We start from the raw sequence: 19,591 nt of genomic DNA on the forward strand, positions 1-19,591 counted from the left end.
ATTTCTATAGAAAATTTTGTTAAAATTTTATTTCTGTAGAAAATTTTGTCAAAATTTTATGTCTACTTTGTCAAACTGAATTATATACGTATTTGATCGATCTTTTTTGATTTAATATATACCACGTATGGACTTACATACAATTTAGAAGATGGTGTTAGGAGGTTTTAAGATACCTTGCCATCGGCAAGCGTTACCGCAACTTAAGTAATTCGATTGTGGATGGCATTGTTTAGATGAAGTTTCTACGCAATCCATGATGGAGGGTACATAAGCTTCGGCCTGGCCGAACTTACGGCCGTATATACTTGTTTTTTTTTAAACCACAACAATATAAGTATAAAAGTATTTTATAGATCATCATGAATTGAATGCTTTATTTCGATTATTTTAATAATAAGGGAGACCACTAACCACGGTTCCAAGAAAATACACGACGGCCAATTATTATTTACAATTGGAAAAAATTCACTAGAATCCTAGAGCAAATGGTGGACAATTTGAAAACTGTTCGTTCTCGCCATAAAACACTGAATTTTTCTTGCCTTGGATTACAACAACAAAACAGCATTTGGTTCTGCTGTTTACCACAGGGGTTCTGTTGTTTACCAGCAAAGAAGATACAATTTTCATTCTAAATGAGATTTGTTACCGATTAATATAATTTTCTTAAAAAACCTTAGGGCTAATGGAAGGTCATTTAAAAACTCGCACACGTTCGTTCTCGCCATTAAACTTTGAATTTTCCTTGCCTTGGATTTCAACAACAAAACAAAACGACGAAAGGGAATGACTGTTATCAGATACAACTTACAAATAGAGCCCATACTGAATTTTTCACGTTTTTGTTATAAACAATTGCCTGGGGACAAAATTTCACTAGAATCATACAGCAAATGCTTTATAATTTGAAAACTTGATCACGAAAACTCACGTCATAAAACTTACCTTAACTTACCATGTCATAGAACTCACATTATGAACTCCAATTTAAATATCAACCATAAACAAAATTTTCAATTTATATTTCAACTGACTGAATCATCAATGACTTTTTGACATAAGAACAAACCATACTTTCAAACAAACCATATTTTCATACAATAAAATTAAACTTTCTTTAAGCAAAAGTACTTTATTATAAAAACTTATGATGAAAGTTCTTAATACAATGTTTTTGTGAATGAAAATTATGACCAAGTGTAACAAGAAAGTAGTTTATTTTAACTCGCTTTTTGGACATTTTGACTTTCCCTTAGTTTTTATTCATCGTAAGTATATTTTTCACACATCTTGCTGAAAATAGAAAATTGTTAAAAATTAACATGTAATAAAATATAATTGTTTAGCTTTTTAAATTAGCTTATAACTTACCATATTGGAGGGCATTTTATTAAATGGTGTAAGGAATTCAACTTTTCTTAGATAAACGTACCTCATAAAGTTTGTACCTGAAACAATTAGAGAAATAATGAATTAAGTAATATATTAACTCATAAAATTGTGTTGTTAACGATGTGAAGGACATAATACAATAAATATTCTTGTTAAAAGAAAGCCAAAGTTTTAATATAAAACTTACCAATTCTCTATTACATTGTACGCTGAGGTTAAAAAGTTATCAAAATTCATTTGGGGTTACTCTGAAATTAAATATTTATTTTTTACATTAAATAAAAACAAGTATATACGGCCGCAAGTTCGGCCAGGCCGAATCTTATGTACCCACCACCATGGATTGCGTAGAAACTTCTACGAAAGACTGTCATCCACAATCGAATTACTTGGGTTGTGGTATCTTAAAACTTCTTATTCCTGCATGGTTGTTGGATACCATATACTAACATCACGTACCAAATTTCAACCGAATGGGAAGAATTTTGCTCTTCCAAGGGGCTCTGGAGGTCAAATCTGCGGATCGGTTTATATGGGGCCTATATATAATTATGGACCGATATCGACCAATTTTTGCATGGGAGTTTGAGGCCATATATTAACACCACGTACCAAATTTCAACTGAATAAGATGAATTTTGGTCTTCCAAGAGGTTCCGGAGGTCAAATCTGGTGATCGGTTTATATGGGGGCTATATATAATTATGAACCGATGTGGACCAATTTTTGCATGGTTGTAAGAGACCATATACTAACATCACGTACCAAATTTCAGCCGGATCGGATGAAATTTGCTTCTCTTAGAGGCCTCGCAAGCCAAATCGGGGGATTGGTTTATATGGGGGCTATATATAATTATGGACCGATATGGACCAATTTTTGCATGGTTGTTCGAGACCATGTACCAACACCATGTTCCAAATTTCAGTCGGATCGGATGAAATTTGCTTCTCTTAGAAGCCTCGCAAGCCAAATCGGGGGATCGGTTTATATGGGGGCTATATATAATTAAGGACCGATGTGGACCAATTTTTGCATGGTTCTTAGAGACCATATACTGACACCATGTACCAAATTTCAGCAGGATCGGAAGAAATTTGCTTCTCTTAGGGGCCTCGCAAGCCAAATCGGGGGATCGGTTTATATGGGGGCTATATATAATTATGGACCGATGTGGACCAATTTTTGCATGGTTGTTAGAGACCATATACTAACACCATGTACCAAATTTCAGCCGGATCGGATGAAATTTGCTTCTCTTAGAGGCCTCGCAAGCCAAATCGGGGGATCGGTTTATATGGGGGCTATATATAATTATGGACCGATGTGGACCAATTTTTGCATGGTTGTTAGAGACCATATACTAACACCATGTACCAAATTTCAGCCGGATCGGATGAAATTTGCTTCTCTTAGAGGCCTCGCAAGCCAAATTTTGGGGTCCGTTTATATGGGGGCTATACGTAAAAGTGGACCGATATGGCCCATTTGCAATACCATCCGACCTACATCAATAACAACTACTTGTGCCAAGTTTCAAGTCGATAGCTTGTTTCGTTCGGAAGTTAGCGTGATTTCAACAGACGGACGGAGGGACGGACGGACGGACGGACATGCTCAGATCGACTCAGAATTTCACCACGACCCAGAATATATATACTTTATGGGGTCTTAGAGCAATATTTCGATGTGTTACAAACGGAATGACAAAGTTAATATACCCCCCATCCTATGGTGGTGGGTATAAAAAGATCGATCCAATACGTATATAATTCAGTTTGACAAAGTAGACATAAAATTTTGACAAAATTTTCTACAGAAATAAAAATTTTGACTAAATTTTCTATAGAAAGAAAATTTTGACAAAAATTTCTACAGAAATAAAATTTTAACAAAATTTTCTATAGAAATAAACTTTTGACAACATATTCTATAGAAATAAAATCTTGGTAGATTATTTTTGGCTCGAGTGGCAACCATGATTATGAACCGAATAAAATTTGAACAAAATTTTCTATAGAAATAAAATTTTGACAAAATTTTCTTTAGAAATAAAATTTTGACAAAATTTTCTATAGAAATAAAATTTTGACAAAATTTTCTATATAAATAAAATTTTGGTAGATTATTTTTGGCTCTAGTGGCAACCATGATTATGAACCGATATGGACCAATTTTTGTGTGATTGGACCAATTTTGGTATGGTTGTTAGCGACCATATACTAACACCACGTTCCTAATTTGAACCGGATCGGATGAATTTTGCTCCTCCAAGAGGCTCCGGAGGTCAAATCTGGAGAACGTTTTATATGGGGGCTATATATAATTATGGACCGATATGAACTGGCACGGTTGTTAAAGATCATATACTAACACCATGTTCAAAATTACAACCGGATTGGATGAAATTTGCTTCTCTTGGAGACTTCGCAAGCCAAATCTGGGGATCGGCTTATATGGGGGCTATATATAATTATGAACCGATGTGGACCAATTTTTGCATGGTTATTAGAGACCATATATCAATATCATGTACCAAATTTCAGGCGGATCGGATGAAATTTGCTTCTCTTTGAGGCTCCGCAACCCAAATCTGGGGATCGGTTTATATGGGCGCTATATATAATTATGGACCGATGTGGACCAATTTTTGCACGGTTGTTAGAGACCATATACCAACATCATGTACCAAATTTCAGCCGGATCGGATGCAATTTGCTTCTCTTTGAGGCTTCGCAAGCCAAATCTGGAGATCGGTTTATATGGGGTCTATATATAATTATGGACCGATGTGGACCAATTTTTGCATGGTTATTAGAGACCATATACCAACATCATGTACCAAATTTCAGCCGGATCGGACGCAATTTGCTTCTCTTTGAGGCTTCGCAAGCCAAATCTGGAGATCGGTTTATATGGGGTCTATATATAATTATGGGCCGATGTGGACCAATTTTTGCGTGGTTGTTAGAGACCATATACCAACATCATGTACCAAATTTCAGCCGCATCGGATGAAATTTGCTTCTCTTTGAGGCTCCGCAAGCCAAATCTGGGGATCGGTTTATATGGGGGCTATATATAATTATGGACCGATCTGGCCAATTTTTGCATGGTTGTTAGAGACCATATACCAACACCATATACCAAATTTCAGCCGGATCGGATAAAATATGCTTCTGTTAGAGGCTCCACAAGCCAAATCTGAGGGTCCCTTTATATGGGGGCTATACGTAAAAGTGGACCGATATGGCCCATTTTCAATACCATCCGACCTACACCGATAACAACTACTTGTGCCAAGTTTCAAGTCGATAGCTTGTTTCGTTCGGAAGTTAGCGTGATTTCTACAGACGGACGGACGGACGGACGGACGGACGGACTTGCTTAGATCGACTCACAATTTCACCACGACCCAGAATATATATACTTTATGGGGTCTTAGAGCAATATTTCGATGTGTTACAAACGGAATGACAAAGTTAATATACCCCATCCTATGATGAAGGGTATAAAAAGTTCCCTACTTTCCCATACATTCCCAAACAATTTTCCCTACTATATTTTTCGTTAAATTTAAAAAAATTTTACAAAACAAAAATGGTTCTAAGTACTTTATTATCTTAAAACATGAATATGCAATGTATAAAACTTAGAATATAAATCTGTATTACCACCACGGTTGCCACAGTTGGTAGAATTCTACCCAAATAAGTAATCTTTTGTGTTAAATCTCTATAAAAATAAAATTTTGGAAAATGTTTCTATAAACAAATTTTTGTGAGAAATGTTTCTATAGAAATAAAATTTTGACAATAAATTCTATAGAAATAAAATTTTGAGAAAAAATTCCACAGAGATAAAATTTTGAGAAAATTTTTTATAGAAATAGTATTTTGAAAAAAAAATTCTATAGAAATACAATTTTGACAAAATGTTCTATAGAAATAAAATGTTGACAAAATTCTCTACTGGAAAAAAGTTTACCACACATTGTTAAAGATCAAGCTTTGCCGGCTTCTAATTTCCTCCTCTAGAGCCACCAAAATGTAAAAATTATTACAAATTGTGTTGAGTGAAAACGTCCTACATTGTGGCCCTACGTCCCTACAAGACGCTAAATATTAGAAAAACGCTACATATAGGGAATTTCCCCTACTTCTAGCAACACTGGCTGTGTTGATATTACGCCTACGGAGTTAGTATGCCACTAATATTGAGCCCATTATTAAAAAAGAGAAAATCGTTAAATTAGTGTGGGTAATAAATACAAATTTTTAAAAATCGAGCAATATTCTTATGTAAGAGCTACAAGTACGTATTAGTACGATCGGCTAGTACATCAAAATTGGAAATTTGAGTAACATTGGTTAATATATAAAAGTACTATGGCCAAATTTGGGAAAATGGAGCGATGCATATATATGGAAGCTATATCTAAATCTGAACCAATTTGCATAATATTTTGCGGGTTTGCTTAATACCACAAAAGGTTACCTTGTGCAAGATTTGAGTAAGATCGGTTAAGAAATGAGGCCTGTATGGTCAAACATAAGGTTATTAGGGGCGAATTTTTCAAAATCGGGTGATACATATATGGGAGCTATATTTACATCTGAACCGATTTCGATGAAATTTTGCACATATAGTTAGTACTATAGAGGACTGGGTCTAGCCAACTTTTAGTAAGATCGGTTAATAAATAAGGGTTCTATGGCCAAATTTGGGAAAATCGGGCTATACATATATATGGGAGCTATATCTAAATCTGAACCGATTTCGATAATTTTTTGCACATATAGTTAGTGCTATAGAAGACTACATTTAGCAAAATTTGGGTAAGATCGGTTGATAAATAAGGGTTTTATGGCCAAATTTAGAAAAATCGGGCGGTACATATATATGGGAGCTATAGCTAAATATGAACCGATTTCGATGATTTTTTGCACATATAGTTAGTGCTATAGAAGATTATATTTAGCCAACTTTGAGTAAGATCGGTTGATAAATAATGGTTTTGTGGCCAAATTTGGGAAAATCGGGCGATACATATATATGAGAGCTATATCTAAATCTGAACCGATTTGGATGAAATTTTGCAGACTTGAAGGGCGATGGAAAAGATTACCTTTTGCCAAATTTGGGGACGATCCGTTTGAAAAAACGCGCAACGTGACCCCATTTGTCGAAATCGGGCGATACATATATATGGGAGCTATATCTAAATTTGATCCGATTTCCAAATTCAATAGCGTTCGTCCTTGTGCCCAAAAAACTCCCTGTACCAAATTTCACCAAAATCGGTTAATAATTGCGACCGGAATCCTGTGAACAACAAATACATGGACAGACGGACGGACGGACGGACACACACCAAGCGCTAGATCGACTCAGGAGGTGATTCTGAGTCGATCGGTATATATTTTATGGGGTCTAAAATCAATATTTCTTGTAGGCACATTTTTTGGCCGATCAAACTTATTATACCCTGACCACTATGTGGCTTAGGGTATAAATAGGTTATGTATTATAAAAAGTATATACAGCACTAAGTTCGGCCGGGCCGAATCTTAAATACCCACCACCATGAACCAAATATTAGGGTTTCCTTTGAAATTTCAGGAGGGCTTGAGGACTTGGGGACACTTCCCGAAGATAAATTTAAAGATTTGACTTATGAGGACTATATCAGATTCTGGATTTATAAGAACCATTTTTGTTTGAGTTTTAGAGTGTGCATGAAAATTATAAAATAACGTCTTGATTTGAAATCTTAAATCTGTAGAAGTAAAATCTGGAAATTTTACATTGAGTTTCAAGCAATTTTCATGATCAGTGCGCCTTCTACACCCACAAGAAGTGAAGTCGGTCGATATGGAGGCATTACCAAATGGACCGATAAAAACTTAATCCGATACACGTTTTTGTGAGCCTAAAATACCACAATATTTACAATTTCAGGCAAATCAGATAAAAACTACGGTTTCTAGAAACCCAAGGAGTTAAATCGGGAGATCGTTCTTATGGGGGCTATACTAAAATATGGACCGATACTCACCGTTTTCGGCACACCTCTTTATGGTCCCAAAATACCTCTAGATTTCCAATTTCAGACAAGTTGGATAAAAACTACGGTTTCTATAAGCCCAAGAACCCAAATCGGGAGGTCGTTTTATATGGGGACCATACCAAAACATGGACCGACACTCACATTTTTTGGCACACGTATTTGTGGTCCTATAATACCTCTAGATTTCCAATTTCTGGTAAATTGAATAAAAACTGCGGTTTCTATAAGCCCAAGAAGTAAAATCGGGAGATCGGTCTATATGGTGGCTATACCAAAATATGGACCGATACTCACAATTTTTGGCACACGTATTTGTGGTCCTACAATACCTCTAGATTTCCAATTTCAGGTAAATTGAATAAAAACTGCGGCCCAAGAAGTAAAATCGGGAGATCGGTCTATATGGGGGCTATACCAAAACATGGACCGATACTCACCATTTTTGGCACACCTCTTTATGGTCATAAAATACCTCTAGATTTCAAATTTCAGGCAAATTGGATAAAAACTACGATTTCTATAAGCCCAAGACCCCAAATCGGGAGGTCGGTTTATATGGGGACTATATCAAAACCTGGACCGATATAGCACATCTTCGAACTTGACCTGCCTGCAGACAAAAGACGAGTTTGTGCAAAATGTCAGCACGATTGCTTCATTTTTGAAGACTGTAGCGTGATTACAACAGACAGACAGACGGACATCGTTATATCGTCTTAGAATTTCTCACTGATCAAGAATATATATATATATATATATATATATATATATATATATATATATATATATATATATATATATATATATATATATATATATATATATATATATATATATCTATATATATATATATATATATATATATATATAGATATATATATATATATATATATATATATATATATATATATATATATATATATATATATATATATATATATATATATATATATATATATATATATATATATATATATATATATATATATATATATATATATATATATATATATATATATATATATATATATATATATATATATCTATATATATTTATATATATATATATATATATATATATATATATATATATATATATATATATATATATAAATATATATATATATATATATATATATATATATATATATATATATATATATATATATATATATATCAGTATCACAATCAAACGAAATATTTAAGTCTACATCCATTTCACATGTAAAATCATTAAAAATTTCATTTCATTTTGAGTAAATTTCATGGTGACCCCAGGCAATTGTATTAATGTTATCTTCTTTAATTTTCCGCTTAGTATGTATGGGGCTTAGAGTTACTTTGTTTAAAATATTAGTGTATATATTGTGTAGTTTTGATTTGAAATTTAGTATATGATTCCTTACATTCAACTGACTAAATAAACAATTTCTATAATTACTTATGCTCTACTCCCTAATTATGCATTTCTTAACACCTTTGGCTTTTTTTACTTCTTCACCATCATCTAGAGTATAGGAATACATTTTTGGACCAAGCCCGTATCCATGTAATTTAAAGATAACCTTTCACCAAACTTTGCTTTCATATAGTTGTAGTGAAAATCGTACATTTTCCACTTTGCTAACTCCTATATACAAAATCCTAGGTATATTGGTTTATCATAGCAGCATGAGGTTTTATTCATTTGAATAGATCAAAATTCATCCGAAAACTGCGTAATACTATCGAAATTTGGTTTTGCTATTAAAGCTCGCGCCCCTAGTCTATTTCTATTCGTTGTCTCCCATTCGGTAACGAAACGAATATCTTTTCTCTTCTCAACATTTTCCATGGTTTTTCTATAAACTGCATTGTTAAGAAGTTTGAAAAAATTTGTCCTTTAATAATGGCTTTTGGTTAAAGGAGAGAACTCTATGTACCCTGTTTAAGATATATCCTTGCTCCAAACATTGTTTTGAGGTTAGGTAGTGCATCGTATACCTATCTTTTGGAGTAAGATCACACACTAGCTTATTATGCTTAGATCCACCTATCTTCTTATTTTCAGAAGCCATGGGAAAGTCATTAAACTTGTCATGGAGGTTAGGTGGACAGGAGAGGGAAACATCTTATATGTAACCTTCTGCGGAATCATGTTTAAATTTTTTTATTTCCTCAGGGTCAAAAATAATGTTTTGTTCATCAACCCACTTAAAATTACCATAAGGAATATATTGTTGCATTGCCCATCTATATAAATTTTTTACATCAAAGTACATAAGGTATGTGGATGGGATGGTTGGGTTAAAGTGTTTCATATACACACAAAAAAATCTCACGAAAATGTTTCCAATTAAAATTTTAATTGAGTTTTAAAAAATATTCAATTAAAAATTTAATCGATTCAACAAATTCTTTAATTAAAACAAAAATCAATCACAAAAATAATAGTATCAATTAATTTTTTAATTGGATCAATTAACTTTTTAATTGACCTTCAATTAATTTTTTAATTGATACTATCATTTCTGTGATTGAAGACATTTCAATTAAAAATTAATTGGATCAATTAATTTCGTGATTGAATCAGAAAAAAATTTTTTTGTGTGTACTTATTATTTGCTTTATGATACCTTTTACTACATTGGCTAATTCCCCCTCGAATCCCCCTCTTTATAAAATTAAACATATCAACATTCGTTAACCCATCCAAGTTAAACCCATTTGCTGTTATTAACTTGAGCATGGTCATATGATAGGCCTGGGGCAGTAAAATATTGACATGGGTCCAACCCGTGCACAGGCTTGCACAATCAACGGAAGTTTTCAAAGACATCTGTTAAAAGTAGAACATCTGTTTTTAAATATAATTCCATATAATCACGGAGTGTTTTACATTGAAATTTTTCCGACACGTCTGTCGCATGCTTATAATCAGTAACACTAGAATGTTGATTATTTAGCCTGCTATTGATGTCCTCAATCGCTGGAAGCTTGGTTTCCTCCAGCTTGTCAAAGGAATTTGCGCATTAATCTAAATTCGTCGTCATTGGCAAAATAAGATTTGACTGTAGTCATCTTCTCATCGGAAAGATTTGTAACTCGTGCGTCCAAACTGGATTGCATGAATCTAAGGGAATCCAAAAATCTATATTCCAAATGGACATCCCTTTGAATTTTAACTCTATGAGAAACAGAAATGTATAACTCTTTATTTAAAGGTATTACTTTAGTTTCTCCTGGAATGTATTTGAGGAGATCTTTCACAAATAAATGACAATCATAGGATGAGAAATTATGAAAAACAAGTATATACGGCCGTAAGTTCGGCCAGGCCGAAGCTTATGTACCCTCCATCATGGATTGCGTAGAAACTTCTTCTAAACACTGCCATCCACAATCGAATTACTTAAGTTGCGGTAACGCTTGCCGATGGCAAGGCATCTTAAACCTCCTAACACCATCTTCTAAATTGTATGACAAAATTTTCTATAGAAAGAAAATTTTGACAAAAATTTCCACAGAAATAAAATTTTAACAAAATTTTCTATAGAAATAAACTTTTGACAAAATTTTCTATAGAAATAAAATCTTGGTAGATTATTTTTGGTTCGAGTGGCAACCATGATTATGAACCGAATAAAATTTGAACAAAATTTTCTTTAGAAATACAATTTTGACAAAATTTTCTATAGAAAAAAAATTTGGTAGATTATTTTTGGCTCTAGTGGCAACCATGATTATGGACCGATATGGACCAATTTTTGTGTGATTGGACCAATTTTGGTATGGTTGTTAGCGACCATATACTAACACCACGTTCCTAATTTGAACCGGATCGGATGAATTTTGCTCCTCCAAGAGGCTCCGGAGGTCAAATCTGGAGAACGTTTTATATGGGGGCTATATATAATTATGGACCGATATGGACCAATTCTGGCACGGTTGTTAAAGATCATATACTAACACCATGTTCCAAATTACAACCGGATTGGATGGAATTTGCTTCTCTTGGAGACTTCGCAAGCCAAATCTGGGGATCGTTTTATATGGGGGCTATATATAATTATGAACCGATGTGGACCAATTTTTGCATGGTTGTTAGAGACCATATACCAATATCATGTACCAAATTTCAGGCGGATCGGATGAAATTTGCTTCTCTTTGAGGCTCCGCAACCCAAATCTGAGGATCGGTTTATATAAGCGCTTTATATAATTATGAACCGATGTGGACCAATTTTTGCATGGTTGTTAGAGACCATATACAAATTCCATGTACCAAATTTCAGTCGGATCGGATGCAATTTGCTTCTCTTTGAGGCTTTGAAAGCCAAATCTGGAGATCGGTTTATATGGGGGCTATATATAATTATGGACCGATGTCGAGCAATTTTTGCATGGTTGTTAGAGACCATATACCAACATTATGTACCAAATTTCAACCGGATCGGATGAAATATGCTTATCTTAGAGGCTCCACAACCCAAATCTAGGGATCGGTTTATATGGGCGCTATATATAATTATGGACCGATATGAAGCAATTTTTGCACGGTTGTTAGAGACCATATACCAACACCATGTACCAAATTTCAGCCGGATCGGATGAAATATGCTTCTCTTAGAGGCTCCACAAGCAAAATCTGGGGATCGGTTTATATGGGGCTATATATAATTAAGGACCGATATGGACCAATTTTTGCATGGTTGGTAGATACCATATACCAACATCATGTACCAAATTTCAGCCGGATCGGATGAAATTCGCTTCTCTTTTAGGCTCCGCAAGCCAAATCTGGGGATCGGTTTATATGGGGGCTATATATAATTATGGACCGATGTGGACAAATTTTTGCATGGTTGGTAGATACCATATACCAACACCATGTACCAAATTTCAGCCGGATCGGATGAAATTTGCTTCTCTTTTAGGCTCCGCAAGCCAAATCTGGGGATTGGTTTATATGGGGGCTATATATAATTATGGACCGATGTGGACCAATTTTTGCATGGTTAGTAGAGACCATATACTAACAGCATGTACCAAATTTCAGCCGGATCGGATGAATTTTGCTTCTCTTAGAGCAATCGCAAGCCAAATTTGGGGGGTCCGTTTATATGGGGGCTATACGTAAAAGTGGACCGATATGGCCCAATTTTCGTATGGTTGTTAGAGACCATATACTAACAGCATGTACCAAATTTCAGCCGGATCGGATGAATTTTGCTTCTCTTAGAGCAATCGCAAGCCAAATTTGGGGGGTCCGTTTATATGGGGGCTATACGTAAAAGTGGACCGATATGGCCCAATTTTCGTATGGTTGTTAGAGACCATATACCAACACCATGTACCAAATTTCAGCCGGATCGGATGAAATTTGCTTCTCTTAGAGCAATCGCAAGCCAAATTTGGGGGTCCGTTTATATTGGGGCTACACGTAAAAGTGGACCGATATGGACCAATTTTCGCATGGTTGTTGGAGACTATATACCAACACCATATACCAAATTTCAGCCGGATCGGATGAAATATGCTTCTGTTAGAGGCTCTACAAGCCAAATCTGAGGGCCCCTTTATATGGGGGCTATACGTGAAAGTGGACCGATATGGCCCATTTTCAATACCATCCGACCTACATCGATAACAACTACTTGTGCCAAGTTTCAAGTCGATAGCTTGTTTCGTTCGGAAGTTAGCGTGATTTCAACAGACGGACGGACGGACATGCTTAGATCGACTCAGAATTTCACCACGACCCAGAATATATATACTTTATGGGGTCTTAGAGCAATATTTCGATGTGTTACAAACGGAATGACAAAGTTAATATACCCCCCATCCTATGGTGGTGGGTATAAAAAGATCGATCCAATACGTATATAATTCAGTTTGACAAAGTAGACATAAAATTTTGACAAAATTTTCTACAGAAATAAAAATTTTGACTAAATTTTCTATAGAAAGAAAATTTTGACAAAAATTTCTACAGAAATAAAATTTTAACAAAATTTTCTATAGAAATAAACTTTTGACAACATATTCTATAGAAATAAAATCTTGGTAGATTATTTTTGGCTCGAGTGGCAACCATGATTATGAACCGAATAAAATTTGAACAAAATTTTCTTTAGAAATACAATTTTGACAAAATTTTCTATAGAAAAAAAATTTGGTAGATTATTTTTGGCTCTAGTGGCAACCATGATTATGGACCGATATGGACAAATTTTTGTGTGATTGGACCAATTTTGGTATGGTTGTTAGCGACCATATACTAACACCACGTTCCTAATTTGAACCGGATCGGATGAATTTTGCTCCTCCAAGAGGCTCCGGAGGTCAAATCTGGAGAACGTTTTATATGGGGGCTATATATAATTATGGACCGATATGGACCAATTCTGGCACGGTTGTTAAAGATCATATACTAACACCATGTTCCAAATTACAACCGGATTGGATGGAATTTGCTTCTCTTGGAGACTTCGCAAGCCAAATCTGGGGATCGTTTTATATGGGGGCTATATATAATTATGAACCGATGTGGACCAATTTTTGCATGGTTGTTAGAGACCATATACCAATATCATTTCAATTTTCAATACCATCCGACCTACATCGATAACAACTACTTGTGCCAAGTTTCAAGTCGATAGCTTGTTTCGTTCGGAAGTTAGCGTGATTTCAACAGACGGACGGACGGACATGCTTAGATCGACTCAGAATTTCACCACGACCCAGAATATATATACTTTATGGGGTCTTAGAGCAATATTTCGATGTGTTACAAACGGAATGACAAAGTTAATATACCCCCCATCCTATGGTGGTGGGTATAAAAAGATCGATCCAATACGTATATAATTCAGTTTGACAAAGTAGACATAAAATTTTGACAAAATTTTCTACAGAAATAAAAATTTTGACTAAATTTTCTATAGAAAGAAAATTTTGACAAAAATTTCTACAGAAATAAAATTTTAACAAAATTTTCTATAGAAATAAACTTTTGACAACATATTCTATAGAAATAAAATCTTGGTAGATTATTTTTGGCTCGAGTGGCAACCATGATTATGAACCGAATAAAATTTGAACAAAATTTTCTTTAGAAATACAATTTTGACAAAATTTTCTATAGAAAAAAAATTTGGTAGATTATTTTTGGCTCTAGTGGCAACCATGATTATGGACCGATATGGACAAATTTTTGTGTGATTGGACCAATTTTGGTATGGTTGTTAGCGACCATATACTAACACCACGTTCCTAATTTGAACCGGATCGGATGAATTTTGCTCCTCCAAGAGGCTCCGGAGGTCAAATCTGGAGAACGTTTTATATGGGGGCTATATATAATTATGGACCGATATGGACCAATTCTGGCACGGTTGTTAAAGATCATATACTAACACCATGTTCCAAATTACAACCGGATTGGATGGAATTTGCTTCTCTTGGAGACTTCGCAAGCCAAATCTGGGGATCGTTTTATATGGGGGCTATATATAATTATGAACCGATGTGGACCAATTTTTGCATGGTTGTTAGAGACCATATACCAATATCATGTACCAAATTTCAGGCGGATCGGATGAAATTTGCTTCTCTTTGAGGCTCCGCAACCCAAATCTGAGGATCGGTTTATATAAGCGCTTTATATAATTATGAACCGATGTGGACCAATTTTTGCATGGTTGTTAGAGACCATATACAAATTCCATGTACCAAATTTCAGTCGGATCGGATGCAATTTGCTTCTCTTTGAGGCTTTGAAAGCCAAATCTGGAGATCGGTTTATATGGGGGCTATATATAATTATGGACCGATGTCGAGCAATTTTTGCATGGTTGTTAGAGACCATATACCAACATTATGTACCAAATTTCAACCGGATCGGATGAAATATGCTTATCTTAGAGGCTCCACAACCCAAATCTAGGGATCGGTTTATATGGGCGCTATATATAATTATGGACCGATATGAAGCAATTTTTGCACGGTTGTTAGAGACCATATACCAACACCATGTACCAAATTTCAGCCGGATCGGATGAAATATGCTTCTCTTAGAGGCTCCACAAGCAAAATCTGGGGATCGGTTTATATGGGGCTATATATAATTAAGGACCGATATGGACCAATTTTTGCATGGTTGGTAGATACCATATACCAACATCATGTACCAAATTTCAGCCGGATCGGATGAAATTCGCTTCTCTTTTAGGCTCCGCAAGCCAAATCTGGGGATCGGTTTATATGGGGGCTATATATAATTATGGACCGATGTGGACCAATTTTTGCATGGTTGGTAGATACCATATACCAACACCATGTACCAAATTTCAGCCGGATCGGATGAAATTTGCTTCTCTTTTAGGCTCCGCAAGCCAAATCTGGGGATTGGTTTATATGGGGGCTATATATAATTATGGACCGATGTGGACCAATTTTTGCATGGTTAGTAGAGACCATATACTAACAGCATGTACCAAATTTCAGCCGGATCGGATGAAATTTGCTTCTCTTAGAGCAATCGCAAGCCAAATTTGGGGGGTCCGTTTATATGGGGGCTATACGTAAAAGTGGACCGATATGGCCCAATTTTCGTATGGTTGTTAGAGACCATATACCAACACCATGTACCAAATTTCAGCCGGATCGGATGAAATTTGCTTCTCTTAGAGCAATCGCAAGCCAAATTTGGGGGTCCGTTTATATGGGGGCTACACGTAAAAGTGGACCGATATGGACCAATTTTCGCATGGTTGTTGGAGACTATATACCAACACCATATACCAAATTTCAGCCGGATCGGATGAAATATGCTTCTGTTAGAGGCTCTACAAGCCAAATCTGAGGGCCCCTTTATATGGGGGCTATACGTAAAAGTGGACCGATATGGCCCATTTTCAATACCATCCGACCTACATCGATAACAACTACTTGTGCCAAGTTTCAAGTCGATAGCTTGTTTCGTTCGGAAGTTAGCGTGATTTCAACAGACGGACGGACGGACGGACGGACGGACATGCTTAGATCGACTCAGAATTTCACCACGACCCAGAATATATATACTTTATGGGGTCTTAGAGCAATATTTCGATGTGTTACAAACGGAATGACAAAGTTAATATACCCCCATCCTATGATGGAGGGTATAAAAAAATTGGTATAAATTTGGGAACTTTATAATTTAAATTGCAACGATTGTGCGCCGGACCCCTGTATATCCCCGTAATATGGCAATGGTCCCGCACCCTATCATCTTGTAGACTTTTGTCACATATGTGACATAACTCGGCATTATAGAATGTGAATTCTTCTGCGGGGGTTAAGATATGCATGGTACACTGAAAAAACAGTGAACCCTTTTCCATTGCAAAATGAACTAAACTGTAGTAATATTGACCATGATTTAGCCCTTAAGATTTTTTTCAACTTGCCTAGTTTATAATTCTCTTAAATTTTAGTTCATCTATAACATTGTAGTTTAGTTCATTTTTACAACACCATAAGATTTATATACCCCTACCAAGTTAAAAAGTCAGTATTATTTTGTTTTACTTGCTTATTTTGTAGGAAACCCGATAATAAAAATTGGTTAACAGTCTCTTTAAAATGTCGACGATTAAACTATTTTTAAATCAATCATTCCACAGTACAGAGAAATTAAATAATTAAAGGAACAACAAACCGTTTTACTATTATGAAAATTTTCATACATTAAAATTAAACTTTCTTTAAGCAAAAGTACTTTATTATAAAAACTTATGATGAAAGTTCTTAATACAATGTTTTTTGTGAATAAAAATTATGACCACGTGGAACAGAGAGTAGTTCATTTGAACCCGCTGTTTGGACATTTTGACTTATCCTTTTTTTTTATTCATCGTAGGTAATTTTTTCACATATCTTGTTGGAAAAAAATGGAAACAATAATGAAAATTGCTAAAAATTAACACCATGTAATGAAATATAATTTTTAATTCTTCATTTTAGTTTGTAACTTACCATATTTGGGGTCATTTTATCGAATGGTGTAAGGAATTCAACTTTTCTTTGGAAAACGTATCTCATAAAATTGGTACCTGAAACAATTAGAGAAATAATGAAGTATTCTATATAAACTCATAAAACTGTGTTGTTATCGATGTGAAGGATATAATAAAATAAATATTCTAGTTGAAAGAAAGCCAGAGTTTTAATATAAAACTTACCAATTCTCTATTAAATTGTACGCTGATGGGAAATATAAAAAGTTGTCCAAATTTATTTGGGCTATTCTGAAATTAAATATTTATTTTTTACATTAAATAAAATTATTAAATAGGTTTCCAAAAAATCGAATGAAAAAAATAATATTATGCATAAAAAAAAAACAAATATTCTGGTTAAAACAAAGTTAAAGAATCCTTACCAATTCACTATTAAATTACAAGCAAAGGAGTACCAACATTTTTTTCAAATTTTTAAGGGGTTATTCTGAAATTAAATATTTGTTTTTTTTTTACATTAAAATATTACATTGGTTTCCAAAACAATTGATTAAAGAAATACTAAAATAAGGTATTAAAAACCTATAATTTTGATGATAAAAAGGTCATAAAAACGTAAATATTCTAGTTGCAAGAAAGCCAAATTTTAAAAGAAAACTTACCAATTCTCTATTTTCGAACCCATCTGGAGTTGCTCTGAAATTAAATATTGCTTTTACAACAAAGAAAAACATTAAACTGGTTTCCAAAAAAAAAAAAAAATAATTAACAAATAATAATATACATAAACAAGTAAGGAAAGTTTAAAGTCGGGCGGGGCCGACTATATTATACCCTGCACCACTTTGTACACTGGTAGAAAAATGTTTCGTATTATTAACGAACGGGCTTCGTTGATTATTTTTCGTTAATATTACGAAATTTTTCGTTATAAGAACGAAAGTGATCGTTAATACAACGAAATCAATCGTTAAAAGACAATTTTGTGTTTTGGTTTTTCGTTATATTAATGAAACACGTTTCGTTAATATTACGAATATTAACTTTGTAATTTTTTCAAGAATTAGAATAAAAAAATTTTCCAAGATGAAATTATTATAATCATTTGCACATAGAGAGTAACTTTTGGAAACTTTTAAACTAAACAGTCGTTTTATATACTCTGAAACTGGAACTGAAAATTTCATTTATAAAACGAAATCGATCGTTAATATAATGATATGGCTCGTTAAAAAATAAATTTTAAATTGTTATATTTCGTCATATTAATGAAATATGTTCATTAATAATACGAATGGGAGTTTGAGTATTTCTGCCTCTCCTTACTCTCTCTCTCTCTCTAAAACGTCTCTTCATACTCTCTCTAGCGTGTATGTAATTGGTACATACACATCTTAGTATGGCAATAAGCACATGTGTGCGTCTTGAAAAACAAACGGTAAAAAGTTCAACAGAAAACTTGTCTGATGGGCAAACATTAACAACATTTACGTTCTTTTCGCTGAAGAGTGCACACGCTCATTACAGTTTCGTTGTGAATAATAAACATAGATGGGTGAGGTGAGTTAAATTGGTGTTTTTTGTATATTCGCAAGAAATATAGTGTACATTTTTAATCTTTAGTGAAAATGCCCCGGGGAAGTGAACTTTCAGATGAGGAAGGCGGAACAATTACGGTGATGAACCTTGGTTGCACAAAAATTGGATAAATGGACACGGTGATACGATTGTCATTTTTTGATCTTAGAAATAAGAAGCTTTTTTTTTCTTAAGTGAAAGTCACAATATATGTTTATTATATTACTTAATTTATCATTATATATTATTTCTTACTGTATATAAACCATATTTCAAAGATCTTAACAAAAAATAATACACTACCAATTACTACACTCAAATGCGCTAATTGGTTGGGTTTCATTAATATAACGTTTGTGTTCATTTATACAACGTTCGCCTTTCATTCATACAATGAATAATTTTCATTCATACAACGTATAAGCTGCACCCATACAACGAATAAATTTCATTCATACAACGAATAATATTCGTTAATACAACGAAAAGGCTACGTAATAGCAACGTAATTATTCGTTAATACTACGAAATGTATTCCACAAAGTGTTTCGTAAATATAACGTAA

The 19,591-nt window shown here is 34.1% G+C and overlaps 1 long non-coding RNA gene across 1 annotated transcript in view; it reads right to left on the minus strand.

The window, feature by feature from the left end:
- The window catches only part of LOC142225539 (uncharacterized), an 801,202-nt gene that overhangs the window by 431,348 nt on the left and 350,263 nt on the right, over positions 1 to 19,591 (minus strand). The window contains exon 2 of the long non-coding RNA XR_012719309.1: positions 18,111 to 18,160. This is a non-coding gene — a long non-coding RNA (uncharacterized LOC142225539). The remainder of the gene's footprint in view (positions 1 to 18,110; positions 18,161 to 19,591) is intronic.

This window comes from Haematobia irritans, chromosome 2 (genome assembly GCF_050003625.1).
Source record: "Haematobia irritans isolate KBUSLIRL chromosome 2, ASM5000362v1, whole genome shotgun sequence".
In the NCBI taxonomy this organism is placed as follows: Eukaryota; Metazoa; Arthropoda; class Insecta; order Diptera; family Muscidae; genus Haematobia; species Haematobia irritans.